The sequence below is a fragment of the Odocoileus virginianus genome, chromosome 3 (genome assembly GCF_023699985.2).
Source record: "Odocoileus virginianus isolate 20LAN1187 ecotype Illinois chromosome 3, Ovbor_1.2, whole genome shotgun sequence".
In the NCBI taxonomy this organism is placed as follows: domain Eukaryota; kingdom Metazoa; phylum Chordata; class Mammalia; order Artiodactyla; family Cervidae; genus Odocoileus; species Odocoileus virginianus.
The window spans coordinates 31,748,032-31,763,377 of record NC_069676.1 but is presented as its reverse complement, the minus strand read 5'-3'; positions in this window follow the sequence as shown (position 1 = coordinate 31,763,377).

Sequence of the window (15,346 nt, the reverse complement as noted above, 5' to 3'; positions counted from 1 at the left end):
ATTCCCACCTGTTTTCCATCTTTTATGCCATTTACCTTAGATGAAGTTCCTTTTCTTCTCTCTAACTAGTTGTTCAGCTGACATTTTGAGCCTAGACAAAGTGCCAGACATCTTGATGCTGGGGCTACAGAGATGACTCACATGTGGTCCTTACCTTCAAAGTTGGAAACGACCTAAATGCCCAAAGGGACATGGTTAAATGATTACAGTATGCCTGACAAAACACACAGCTTAACAGCCCTTAAAATCATTCTACAAACAACACTTAGTGACTTGGAGAAAGTCACAGTCTTATGGCAAATGACAAAAGCAGGTCAGGGTAATGGTAGAGAATACGGGCTATCGGCCTCATTTTAGGTTTTGTAGTCAGAACAGCCTACATTCTAGAGTTGACTCAAATACTTTCTAAACGTGTGACCTTGAACACAATACTAGACCCTTCTGAGTTTCAGTTTGCTTATCTATAAAATGAGGATAAATAATAATACATACTTTCATAATGGCCTGGTAAGATTAAATGAGATAATATATGTAAAGTACTTAGCACCTTGTCAGCTCATAAGTGTTCAATAAATGCTACCCACTATTAGTATATCATAGTTTACTAAAAAATAAAAGTACACATTAAATGTATGCATATAAAATGGAAGGAAATATTATAAAATGTAAATATTGATATTATGTCTGAATGATGACTACAGATGATCTTTGTTTCCTTCTTTATACTTTTATGTGTTTTCTATATTTTATGCAATGGCAATGTTTTACCTTATAATAAGAAGAAAAGTTATTTTATGAGACTAATTCAGGACAAAAAGTTATTTTAAATAATTATTAATGTTCTTTAAAATGTGAAATATTTTCTTTATATTTTTAATTAAGTCAAATATTATAAATTTTTAATTAGTAAAGTTAGAATTAGATTCTATTATAGTTTAAATTCTGATATTATTCTAAACAATATGCTTTTATGTATTTTAATTCTATTCTACAACTTAAGAAATACCATAAGTTAATGAAGAACACTGAACTTCCTTAGAAAATAAAATATTGGGCTGGCCAGAAAGTTTGTTCAAAACTGGAATGAACTTTCTGGCCAACCCAATATATCAAACATGTGCTTAGATAGAAAGTCCTGCTTTAACTGAACAGTTTTAGATTTAAATTTGTTGAAATTATAGTGTGTGTGTGTCTGTGTATCACCATAGCAGCAGAAGCTGCCTTAGCAAACTAAAATAAAATGAAATCAATGTTGCAAACACTGTACATGAAGAGTCAGGAGAAAAACATATTACTACCTCTTGGGTGAAGGCTATAACTACAACAGTGCCTAAATGAGGAATCACATGCTAACTATTCAAAATTGAAGCATGGACTCAAAAAGGTACAGCTTCAGAAAATGTGGACTATCTAAACTATCCATGAATTTGAAGACATCACACTTCCTGATTTCTTTTTTTTTCTTTTTAATTTTCAGTGTGCTGTGCAGTTTGCAGGATCTTAGTTCCCCGCCTGACAATCAAACCTAGGCCCACAGCAGTTATGGCACTGAGTCTAGACTAGTGATAGCAGTAGACTGCTAGGAAATTCCCACACACTTCCTGATTACATTTTTAAAGTTATAATAATCAAAACAGTATGATATTAGCATAAAAACAGACACATAGGTCAATGGAGCAGAATGAAAATGAATGAAACTGGACCTCTATCTTACAGTATACACAAAAATTAACCCAAGGTGGATTAAAGGCTTGAATGTAAATCCAGAAACCATAAGAAAAACCTTAGAAGAGAATGCAAGGGTGAGCTCCTTGATATTGGCAAGGATTTATTTTTTATTTGACACCAAAAGCAAAGGAAACAAAAACTAAAACACACAAGTGGGACTATATAAAACTAAAAAGTTTCTGCGTGGCAAAGAAAACCATCAACAGAATGAAAAGGCAACTTTCAGAATAGCTGAAATTATTTCAAATTATAAATCAAAGTATTGGAACTTCAGCTTCAGCATCAGTCCTTCCAGTGAATATTCAGGGTTGATTTTCTTCAGGATTAACTAGTTGGATCTCCTTGCAGTCCTCACTCTCAAGAATCTCCTCCAGCACCACAATTTGAAAGCATGAACTGGGGAAAACCCTGATGCTGGGAAAGACTGAAGGCAAAAGAAGAAGGGGAGGCAGAGGATGAGATGGTTAGATAGCATCAACTCAGGTGGCCTACCAGTAAAGAATCTGCCTGCCAGTGCGGGAGACACAGGAGACACAGGTTTGATCCCTGGATTGGGAAGATCCCCTGGAGTAGGAAATGGCAAACCACTCTAGTTTTCTTGCTTGGAAAATTTCATGGACAGAGGAGGTTGGCAGGCTATCGTCCATGGGTTCACAGAGCCAGACACGACTGAGTGAGCACACACACACATTTCAAATCATACATTTAATAAGGGGTTAATAACCAAAATAAAAAGCTTGTGCATTTCATGGATAAAAGCATGAATAAAAAACAGGCAGAAGAAATGAACAGACATTTTTCCTAAGAGAGCATACATATCGTCAACATACACATGAAAATGTACTCAGTGTCACTAATCATCAGGGAAATGCAAATCAAAACCAATGTGTTTTCACCTCACATCTATTAGAATGACTATCATCAAAAAGACAAGTGATAAGGGTGGTGAGGATGTAGACCAAAAGGGACCTTCACATACTCCTGGTGGGAATGTTAGTTAGTATAGCCACCAGGAAAAACAGTATGCAAGTTTCACCAAAAATTAAAACTATAACTACTCATATGATTCAGCAATTCCACTTCTGTTTATATATCCAAAGGAAGTGGAAACAGGATATCAAAGCAATATGTGAATTTCCATGTTCATTGCAGCATTATTCACAATAGCCAAGAAAGGGAAACAATCTTAAGTGTCGATCATTGCATGAGTGGATAAAGAAGAGGTGATATGTATACACACAATGGAATATTATTCAGCCATATTAAAGAAGGAAATCCTGCCATATGCAACAACATGGATAAAAGTTGAGGTCATGACTCAGCAGTAAAGAATATGCCTGTGATGAAGGAGACCCAGGTTCGATCTCTGGGTCAGGAATATCCCCTGAAGGAGGGTATGGCAACCCACTCTAGTACCTTGCCTAGAGAATCCCATGGACAGAGAAGCCTGGCAGGCTGCAGTCCAAAGGGTCACACAAATAATCCGGACAAAGAAAGACAAATACTGCTGATTCTACTTATATGTAGAAACTAAGGTGGCGGGGGAAAGGGAGGGAAGGTCAAACTCATAGAAATAAAGAAAAGTGCTTTCCAGGGGCTCAGTAGGAGAGGTGGGGAAATAAGAAGAGTTTAGTAAGGTCTGAGGATCTAATATAAAATATGGTGACTGCAGCTAATAACATTCTATAATTGAAATTGCTGAGACAGTAGAACTTAAATATTCTACACAAAAAGGGAAAAGGTAAATATGTGAGGTGGTGGGTGTGTTAATTAGCTAGATGGGGGAACCCTTTTACAGTGTGTGTAAATCAGATCACCACAATGTACACTTTAGGTAAAAATAAAGCAACCTAAATATGAAATTTATAATTCACTGACTTTCCCTATTATTAAATGACACAGGAAACTACCTTAAAGATTTATACTTTTAAAAGAAATGATTACTATATGCTATTTTTTTCATAAGGGCAAATGTTCCAAGAAATGATTACAAAAAATAAGAAACAGAAAGTGGTGGTGTTTTGCAATTTTAAATTGCAAAAATTAATTGCTTTAATTTTTCTGCTTGCTTTCACACAGACAGAAACACCCACAGGGGGCTTCAAATACTATGCGTGTGCAGATGATTCCCAAATTTACTACTCCTGAAACATTCTCTTCTCTTTATTCAGTACCTCCCCTTGCCAGTTCTTCAGCTCTCATCCTAAATGTCAATTTTCAAAGTTTCTTTTTCTGACCAAGACTAGGTTAATTTCCTCCAAGAGAGATTTTAATCCTTATGACTTTGAGTCTCAGTAAGAAATATATTTCATGTAATGGTCTGGTGCACATACAGGGAAATATTCATTCTTGAATACATGTGCCAGTCACTATAAAGCATTAGGGATACAAAGTGAATAGGATTGTTAAAAACTATTGCACTTAAAAAAAACCACACACACACACAAAAAAAAAACTTTCACCTTGACAGAGTTTGCATTCTGCTCTTCCTGCTTCTGCTTTTGTCGTTGCTGTTGTTCAGTCACTGAGTTGTATCCTACTCTTTTATGACCCCATGGACCGTAGCCCACCAGACTTCTCAGTCCATGGGATGCCCCGGGCAAGAATACTGGAGTGGGTTGCTATTTCCTTCTTCAGGGGATCTTCCTGACCCAGGGTCGAACCGCATCTCCTGCACCGGCAGGTGGATCGCTCACCACTCAGCCACCAGGGAAGCTTGGTGCCTTTACCTCTCTTAAAACTAGTTTCAGTCTAGCAGCCAGAGTCGTCCTTTTAAAACATGTCAGACCATGTCACTCGGATGTTCAAACCATCTGATGGCTTCACATCTCACACAGAATCAAAACCAAAGGCCCTTCAATGAACTAGAAGGCCTTACCTGCCCCAGACCCCAGCTGGCCCTTTTTCCTCATAACCTGCTATGTCTCCCATTCACTTGCCTTTACTCACTTTGGCCTTGCTTTTCTTCAAACTCAAACAGGCCAGGCACAATCCATGGCTTTGTGATGGCTATTCCTTCTGCCTAGAACATTCCTTCTCCAAATATCCATGACTTACTCCCTCAGTTCTTTGAGGTCTTTACCCAAAAGACACCTTCCCATGGAAGCCTTCTTTAACTACTGTTCCAAAATTTCAACCCATACTCCTGACATTGAATATATTCTGCCTTGCCTTTTGTTTTCCAGTTTCATCACTTTCTAATACACTCTATGCATGGATGCTAAGTCGCTCCAGTTGTGTCTGCCTCTGTGAGCTGATGGGCTGTAGCCCTCCGGGCTCCTCTGTTCTAAGGGATTCTCTAGGCGAGAACACTGGAGTGGGTTGCCATGCTCTCCTCCCGGGGATCTTTCTGACCCAGGGATCGAACCCGCATCTTTTATGTCTCCTGCATTGGCAGGCGGGTTCTTTACCACTAGTTGCTATCTGGGAAACTCCAATATATTCGATACCTTACTAAATTAGATCTTACTATCTGTCTTTCCCCTAGAAAACACACCCCCCAAAACCTGGATTTTTGTATTTATTCACTGACAATATAAACTGAAACAAAAAATTCACAAAATAATACTTAGCTTATTATTAATATGTGTGATTTACTCTGATATTTTCTGTTACTCTTTTTGTTAAAAATACTGGTCTTAAGCCTCTTAGATTGGTTTCAGGATCTGCTCATGAATCATGATCTGCAGTTTATATCACAGTGCTTTCATGTGTGTTCTTTTGTTTGTTTTAAGCTCTCTCTATCTCTCTCTCCTCCTTTCTCTCTGACTACTAGTCCCTGCCATACTGTGAGTCCCATCAGGGTCAGGGCCATCTTACTCACTGTTAGATTTCCAGCACCTTGTTCAAGTCATGTGTAAGCAGAAAGGGAGCAGAAACTGTAAGCAGAAGTTAGCCACCAGACAGATAATGAGCAGAAACAAAGAGGGAAGTAGAAACTATGACCCGTGAGAGACAGAAGAGCTATTATAAGTGCCTATATATTTTTATAGGAAACTTCTTTACACTCTTGCTTAATTAGGGTTTTTGATTTTTTGAAAATAACGCTACATAAAGGGCAGGTGAATGAAACATCTTGATCAAACAGAGCAAACAATCCAAATACTTCAAAAGAGTAAATATCAGTAGTTTCTAAATTTCACGTGTGTTGATGGATAACCAGAAGAATTACTTTAAAGCCTGGAGATGAGGAAGGCAGGAGAGTGTGTTTGCTTCGGTTGGCTCCCATGTCCTTTTACCCAACTTCCTTCTTTGCTCCGCTATATGGCTGTGTGTCACAGGAGGGGCTCCTGGCTGACCCTTTGCCCAGAAGAAGGATAAATGCTCTTGACTGTATGAGGAAGATGCTTTCAAAGGTAAAGAGAATCTACAAGAATAATCTTCCTCTGGGTGTTCTCTCTTCTTGGAGGTTCAGGTGAAGCAAGACTGACCCAGGGAGGTGTCTGTGTTAGTAATTCAGGCCTGCTGAACTTTATGTTCTCTATCTTTCTCTTTTGCATTCTAGCACATTTCATTGCTCCACACTTCATTTTATACGATTTATAAAAGTTGAATTTCAACTTTCGCCATTTATTTGGTCCAATTAAACTCATTATATTCTATGTTGGAGAAAATAGCTAAAACCCCACATAGAAATAGTGTCCCTATGGTTGTTTTGTTTTGGTTTTATACACAAACACATTTTTTTTTTGAGTGATTTCTGCTTGGAGATATATACATACAAATTTCCTTGGCAATGACAGATTTAAAAGAAGCTAACAAAACTTCAGCTTCAGTGCTTCTCATTTGCAAGGGCCTCATCTGTGAAAGGAAACTATTTTTGTCTATTCTTTCTAAGAGGGCCTCCAGAAGTGTATAATTTTCATGTCTTATTAAAATCTGGATCTGCTTGTGCCTTTAGGAATCTTATTGGTGGTATAGGCTGATTAATAGTAGAGTTTTGTGTTTTAGGAACTCTGGTTGGCTCAGTAGTCCTGACTTTTATGAGTCCCAACAGCTGTGTTGTAAGTTGAGGCGTTGCTGCTATGACATTAAAAAAAAAAAAAGGAAAAAGAAAAAAACATGCATCAATTTTTGGTTTATTCTTAGCCACGGAAGTGGGTAAATCAGGGCACATAGGAAAATATAAACAGAGATGAGAGACCAGGGCTTAGCAAATGAGTACAGGAAGAAGTGTCAATAGCACAAATAAATTCTGAATAAAAAATATACTTTATAATCTTTGTGTTGTAATTAATATAGATCTTTAGTTAATCTTGATTGGAAATGGTAAAGAAAAACTGGAGTTCTGGGTAGAGAGGTATAAGATGAAACTAGATATTCATGTAGTTTTCAAGATCATTGTTGTAAAAGATAACATGAGAAGCATTTTTAAATATTAATAGTAAAGGTGATTATGGAGCCAGCAGAAAAGTATCTTTCATACCTTCTTCCCTTTTAACTATGAGGCATAGGAGATATCCCCAAAGGATTTTGGGGCTACACAGGAGAATTGCTGGAGAGAGGGTCCCATTCTAATATGCCCTCAGAAATCAAATTGGATCACCACTCCAAATTCATTTTATAAAAATTGCTCCATAGGGTGGAAAATTGATTAGGATGAATTTATGACTTAGAATCAGAACTAAAAGGACTCTTAGGAACCTTAATCCTCTTTATTATATAAAGATTTTCTTTAAGAGGTCATTTGCCTAAAGCCATAGAACTAAGACTGAACCCCAGGACTTGTAATTCTCAGCCCAGCGCACCTTGTAGGACATCTTACTGCCTCTTTGTTTCAGAAAATCAAAATCCATATGCATTAATCCTACTTGCCTGGAGTTTTTTACTTTCTAAACTAGAAATCAATTTCCTTTGCTTGAAGAAAACCAATCTCTTACTTCTTTTAGAGCATTAAAGGTGGCTGGTTGATGCATTCATGTGACATTTGATTTAGTTATCATAAAAGTATAAAGAGAAACACTAATTATCACCACAATTAAAATTCCACAAGGGAGATAAAAAAATTTTTAAATCTTAAGCAGCTATATAACATGTTTTACTTTTTAAATGTTTACAGCTAATATGTATCATATACAACTTATCTGGTCAGGCAAATGCAGGCTATCATACAGTTCTTCCGACCATTATAAAATTATAATGCATTTTAAAAAATTATTTATTATTATTATTTCTTTATAGTCTCCTGTTTGATTTCCTTTAGTAATAACCTGATTTCTTTTAGGATCTAGGCTGAGTACAGTTTAGTGTTTCTCCAACTTTAGTTATTCATATTTGGGATTTCTTCCACATTCACAAATCATGCATTTCAGTACTCAGTATTTTTATTTACACCGACTTACTTTTATTCAATACCTAGTTTACTCTCATCCTAAGATAATATCCAAGATATCATAAGCTTGAGGTGCTATTTGTATTCTTATATGTACAAATATTTTTAAAGATATTACTATGCTTACTACCTAAAATCCTCTCATTGTGGGAAACACTGATATACTTCATGCAAAGAGCACTGACTTTTGAACAACAAAAAAAAGGGACTCAAAATTCAGTTCTCTGTGTGAAATAAGCCAGGCAGAGAAAGACAAATATCATATAATATGGCTTATATATGAAATCTGAAAAAAAACATGCAAATGAAATTATTTACAAAACAGAAATAAACCCACCTCCATATAAAGCAAACTTATGGTTACCAAAGGGGAAGGGGGAGAGGTATAAACTAGGAGGATGATATTAACAAATATACCCTACTTTGTATAAAGTAGATAACCAACAAGGACCTACTGTATAATACTGGGAACTATACTCAATATTTTGTAATAACTTATAAGGAAAAGAATCTGAAAAATAACATACATAACTGAATCACTCTGCTATACACTTGAAACTAATACAGCATTGTAAATAAACTATAATTCAATAAATTAAAAAAATGTTTTAATTTAAAAAGTCAGTTCTGATTTTTTTTCTGTGAAAATTTCTTTACCACTCTAAACCTCTCTCCTAATCTGTAAAATGAAGGAAGATACCCTTTCTGCTTTCCTTTCTGCATTTTTGTGAAGGTTAAATTGCATAATGGCCATAATACTTTGAACTGTGAAAAACATGTAAGAGAAAAGTATTATATAAGATAATATATAATAAATACAAAATAATAATACATAGGGCAAGAATACATCAGATAGTTTTATGCTTAATGTATTTAAATACAGCTACTTTTTAATATGTAAGACTATTTTTTTTATGAAAGCAAAAATTGGGGTATTAAATAGGGTTGTTATTTATCCTAGAAAAAAAAGTTATAAAGTGTTAGTCACTTGGGCATGTCCAACTCTTTGTGACCTCATGGACAGTAGCCCGCCAGGCTCCTCTGTCCGTGGAATTCTCCAGGCAAGAATACTGGAGTGGGTTGTCATTCCCTTCTCCAGGGGATCTTCCTGACCCAGGGATTGAACCTGGGTCTTCCACATAATAAGCAGATTCTTTACCATCTGAGCCACCAGGGAAGCTATTCATCCTATCAACAAGAAATTTGAGGGAGTGGGAAAATCTTGCCTTTTTCAGGAAGAGAAGCATTCTGTTTACTGGTTTGCTTTTAGCCACTGTAATCCTGTAGCCTCTGAAGGCCATCTGCGGCAGCAGCCCAGAAGACTTATGTGTCATTCTAACAATGCATATAAATTGACATGAATGATCATTGCAAGGCCAACATAAACCATGTCTTTTTGTCAGTAAAGTCTGAACCACCTGACCTGCCTCCCGAGAAATCTGTATGCAGGTCAAGAAGCAACAGTTACAACCAGACATGGAACAACAGACTGGTTCAAAATTAGGAAAGGAATAAGTCAAGACTGTATATTGTCTCCCTGTTTGTTTAACTTATATGCAGAGTACATCATGTGAATTGCCAGCCTGGAAAAAGCACAAGCTGGAATCAAGATTGCAGGGAGAAATATCAATAACCTCATATATGCAGATGACACCACCCTTTTGGCAGAAAGCGAAGAATTATTAAAGAGCCTTTTGATGAAAATGAAAGAAAAGAGTAAAAAAGCTGGCTTAAAACTCAACATTGAAAAAAACTAAGATCATGGCACCGATCCCATCACTTCATGGCAAATAGATGGAGAAACAATGGAAACAGTGACAGACTTTATTTCTTGGGCTCCAAAATCACTGCAGATAGTGACTGCAGCCATGAAATTAAAAGATGCTTGCCCCTTGAAAGAAAAGCTATGACCAACTTATACAGAATATTATAAAGCAGAGACATTACTTTGCCAACAAAGGTCCATCTAGTCAAAGCTATGGTTTTTCCAGTAGTCATGTATGGATGTGAGAGTTGGACTATAAAGAAAGCTGAGCACTGAAGAACTGATGCTTTGAACTGTGGTACTGGAGAAGATTCTTGAGAGTCCCTTGGACTGCAAGGAGATCCAACCAGTCCATCCTAAAGGAAATCAGTCTTGAATATTCATTGGAAGGACTGATGCTGAGCTGAAGCTCCAATACTTTGGCCACCTGATGTGAAGAACTGACTCATTGGAAAAGACTCTGATGCTGGGAAAGACTGAAGGCAGGAGGAGAAGGGGAAGTAAAGTAACATTAAAAAAAAAAAATGCTGTAGTGTATCAAAGCAACACAGGAGTCAACTGAAAGAACTCCCAATGGCAAAAAGCTGAAACAATCTGGGCCACAAAATAAATAGCATGGGATTATAAACCAACACATAAAGTAAAAATCCATGAGTATATACTAATATAACAAATGAATACATAAGTAGGTGGAGAAGAGATGAATCTCTCCTGCAAAAGAATTAAGAATAATTTATGTAGATAACTCTACCCTGGGGAGAGAGAGGGTAACTCTCGACTTACAGAGTTAAGGGAACTCTGTACGTGTTCTCTGTGAATAGTGTATTCCTTCCAAAGAGTACAGTATGGGAAGGTGGGAATAAGATTGGGAAGGTGGGAAAAAGAGAAACACCACATCAGCCAGGTGATCAAAGTCATTATCAACAGTGATAAATCAAGTAGACACGTGTAGCCTTAACATGATATGATGGATATGGCATCTTTGTCGTGTGAGTGCTAAGTCGCGTCTGACCCTTTGCGACCCCATAGACTGTAACTGGTCAGGCTCCACTGTCCACAGGATTATCCAGGCGAGAATACTGGAGAGGGTTGCCATTTCCTACTGCAGGGGATCTTCCTGACCCAGGGATGGAACCCATGTCTTTTATGTCTCCTGCATTGGCACATAGATTCTTTACCCTAGTGCCCCCTGGGAAGCCCTCACCTTTGTGGTCTCTTCCCCAAAAGGTATAGTCTCAGTCTAATAATGGAGTAAAAATCAGACAAATCCCAACAGGGAAACATTTTTCTTTTCTTTTTTTTTTCCTTTATTTTTATTAGTTAGAGGCTAATTACTTTACAATATTGTAGTGGGTTTTGCCATACATTGACATGAATCAGCCATGAATTTACATGTATTCCCCATCCCGATCCCCCCTCCCACCTCCCTCCCCACCCCATCCCTCTGGGTCTTCCCAGTGAACCAGCCCTGAGCACTTATCTAATGCATCCAACCTGGGCTGGTGATCTGTTTCACCCTTGATAATATACATGTTTCGATGCTGTTCTCTCTAAACATCCCACCCTCGTCTTCTCCCACAGAGTCCAAAAGTCTGTTCTATACATCTGTGTCTCTTTTTCTGTTTTGCATAGAGGGTTATCGTTACCATCTTTCTAAATTCCATATATATGCGTTAGTATACTGTATTGGTCTTTATCTTTCTGGCTTACTTCACTCTGTATAATGGGCTCCAGTTTCATCCATCTCATTAGAACTGATTCAAATGAATTCTTTTTAATGGCTGAGTAATATTCCATGGTGTATATGTACCACAGCTTCCTTATCCATTCATCTGCTGATGGGTATCTAGGTTGCTTCCATGTCTTGGCTATTATAAACAGTGCTGCGATGAACATTGGGGTGCATGTGTCTCTTTCAGATCTGGTTTCCTCGGTGTGTATGCCCAGAACAGAGGTACATTTTTCAAACGACCTGACCAGTAGTCCTCAAAATGTTCAAAGTCATCAAAAATTAGGAAATATCTGAGAAAGTGTCATAGCCAAGAGGAATCTAAGGACATAATGACTAAATGTAACGTGGTAACTTAATGGAACCCAGGACACAAACAGGGCACTGGGTAAAACTAAGAAATCTGAGTAAACCACGGACTTTATTAACGAAGTGTTGATATCAGTTCATTAATTATAGCAAGTGTACCACAATAATGTAAGATATTGAAAATAGGGGAAACCAGATAGATATATGGTAACTCTCTAAACCATCTTCTCAATTTTTCTGCAAATCTTAAACTGTCCTAAAAAAAAATGAAGCTTATTATTTTAAAAAGTTGCCAGTTATTCAAATAAAAGCATATTATCTATATATTACATTGTACTTTCTGTTTAATGGGAATAGTATTAGGAGAATGACATTTGTCAATCTTAAAAAAAATTACACTGTAGAGAGGTTTAATTCTACTTAACCAAAGTGGAATAAGCAACTGAATTTAATTTATTGTAGACTCTGAATACTGTGTAAATTTTTTAACTTAATTAGGAAAAATTTTCAGTTAAATCTGGAACTGAATGTTTGTTTCTTTCAAATTATTTTATTTAACCAAATGTTCAGAAGTATAGAGAAGTTAAATACCTTTAATGAGATGTTTTATTCGGAGAGGAGATGAGGGTTTATTTCCCAACATAAATAGGTTTTCTCAGAATTGATCTCCAATGAAACTAAAACATATGTTTGAAGTTTTATAAAACTATATTTGAAAATGAGACTTTTTAATATTGTCATTTGATACCACCTTTTATTGGAGAAGGAAATGGCAACCCACTCCAGTATTTTTGCCTGGAGAATCCCATAGACAGAGAAACCTGGCAGACTGTGGTCCACTTGGTCTCAAAGAATTGGACACAACTGAAGTGACTTAGAATGCACGTACCACCTTTTATATGTGCATTCAAGCATTTCACAAGCACCTTATGGTACATTTATAGTAAATATTTCCTAAACGAGAGACGCATATTAGTCAAATGACTTAATGCCAGATTCTCCATGAGTCAAACATGGAGCTGTTTCATTGAGTCATTACCTGTCAGTCATAAATTCTCAGGAGAATTATTTAAACATAAACCATCTGAAATCATAGTAAGGAAATAGAATAAAAAGCCATTTTCTTAATAGTTTTCAACAGTAGATTGTTTGAGAACACATTTGGGGGACTCCAACTGAACTGAACTGAACTGAATATGTAAGATACCACTAAACCAAAATGCAAAAAATACTGTTCTTACCTTTAAATTTTCTTTTATACTATTATCTGTTAAATCCTTTTCTAAGACCCCTTCTTTCTATTATTGTGCTTATATAGGAAGTACATTAGACAAGTCAATCAGTTCAGTTCAGTTCAGTTGCTCAGTCAGTTCAGTTCAGTTCAGTCACTCAGTCATGTCCGACTCTTTGCGACCCCATGAATCGCAGCACGACAGGCCTCCCTGTCCCTCACCAACTCCCAGAGTTTACCCAAACTCATATCCATCGAGTCAATGTTGCCATCCAGCCATCTCATCCTCTGTCGTCCCCTTCTCCTCCTGCCCCCAATCCCTCCCAGCATCAGGGTCTTTTCCAATGAGTCAACTCTTCGCATGAGGTGGCCAAAGTATTGGAGTTTCAACTTCAACATCAGTCCTTCCAATGAACACGCAGGACTGATCTCCTTTAGGACGGACTGGTTGGAGCTCCTTGCTGTGCAAGGGACTCTCAAGAGTCTTCTCCAACACCACAGTTCAAAAGCATCAATTCTTCGGCGCTCAGCTTTGTTTATAGTCCAACTCTCACATCCATACATGACCACTGGAAAAACCATAGCTTTGACCACACGGACCTTTGTTGGCAAAGTAATGTCTCTGCTTTTTATTTTTTTATTTTTTTTTATTTTTTATTTTTTTAATTTTTATTTATTTTTTTTTTAATTTCTTTTTTTTTCCATTTATTTTTATTAGTTGGAGGCTAATTACTTTACATCATTGCAGTTGTCTCTGCTTTTTAATATGCTATCTAGGTTGGTCATAACTTTCTTTCCAAGCAGTAAGCGTCTTTTAATTTCATGGCTGCAGTCACCATCTGCAGTGATTTCGGAGCCCCCAAAAATAAAGTCTGACACTGTTTCCACTGTTTCCCCATCTATTTGCCATGAAGTGATGGGACAAGATGCCATGATCTTAGTTTTCTGAATGTTGAGCTTTAAGCCAACTTTTTCACTCTCCTCTTTCACTTTCATCAAGAGGCTTTTTAGTTCCTCTTCACTTTCTGCCATAACGGTGGTGTCATCTGCATATCTGAGGTTATTGATACTTCTCCTGGCAATCTTGATTCCAGCTTGTGCTTCTTCCAACCCAGTGTTTCTCATGATGTACTCTGCATATCAGTTAAATAAGCAGGGTGATAGAAAGCATCACTATGAACAAAGCTAGTGGAGGTGATAGAATTTCAGTTGAGCTACTTCAGATCCTGAAAGATAATGCTGTGAAAATGCTGTACTCAATATGCCAGCAAATTTGGAAAACTCAGCAGTGGCCACAGGACTGGAAAAGGTCAGTTTTCATTCCAATCCCAAAGAAAGGCAATGCCAAAAAATGCTCAAACTACCACACAATTGCACTCATTTCACACGCTAGTAAAGTAATGCTCAAAATTCTCCAAGCCAGGCTTCAGCAATATGTGAACCGTGAACTTCCAAACGTTCAAGCTGGTTTTAGAAAAGGCAGAGGAACCAGAGATCAAATTGCCAACATCCACTGGATCATCAAAAAAGCAAGAGAGTTCCAGAAAAAGATCTATTTCTGCTTTATTGACTATGCCAAAGCCTTTGACTGTGTGGATCACAATAAACTGTGGAAAATTCTGAAAGAGATGGGAATACCAAACCACGTGACCTGCCTCTTGAGAAACCTATATGCAGGTCAGGAAGCAACAGCTAGAACTGGACATGGAGCAACAGACTGGTTCCAAATAGGAAAAGGAGTATGTCAAGACAAGTCAATAGTGATCTGTTACTTTTGTCATTACTGTCTCAGTATCCTTGGTTCTGAAATAACCACCTTATAAGTAATGCAATAAATAAAACTGTATTAGAAAACATATATGTGAAATTTTTGAATGCCTTAAACCTGACCACAGACTTCTCACTGTACCTTCTTTGAGTGGTGAAGATTCTCATAAGAGTATATGCCAGAAATAAAAACAACAACAACAACAAAAAAAAAGAGTATATGCCAGAAATAAAACATCCGTATTTTGCATATGATTCTGTAGGTAAGTAAGTGTTAGTCACTCAGTTGCACCCGACTCTCTGCGACCCCATGGACTGCAGCCCACCAGGCTCCTCTGTCCATGAGATTTTCCAGGCAAAGATGCTGGAGTGGGTTGCCATTTGCTTCTCCAGGGGATCTTCCCAGCCCATGGATCTAACCTGGGTGTCCTACTGCAGGCAGATTCTTTACTGACTGAGCTACAAGGGAAGCCCAATGATTCTGAA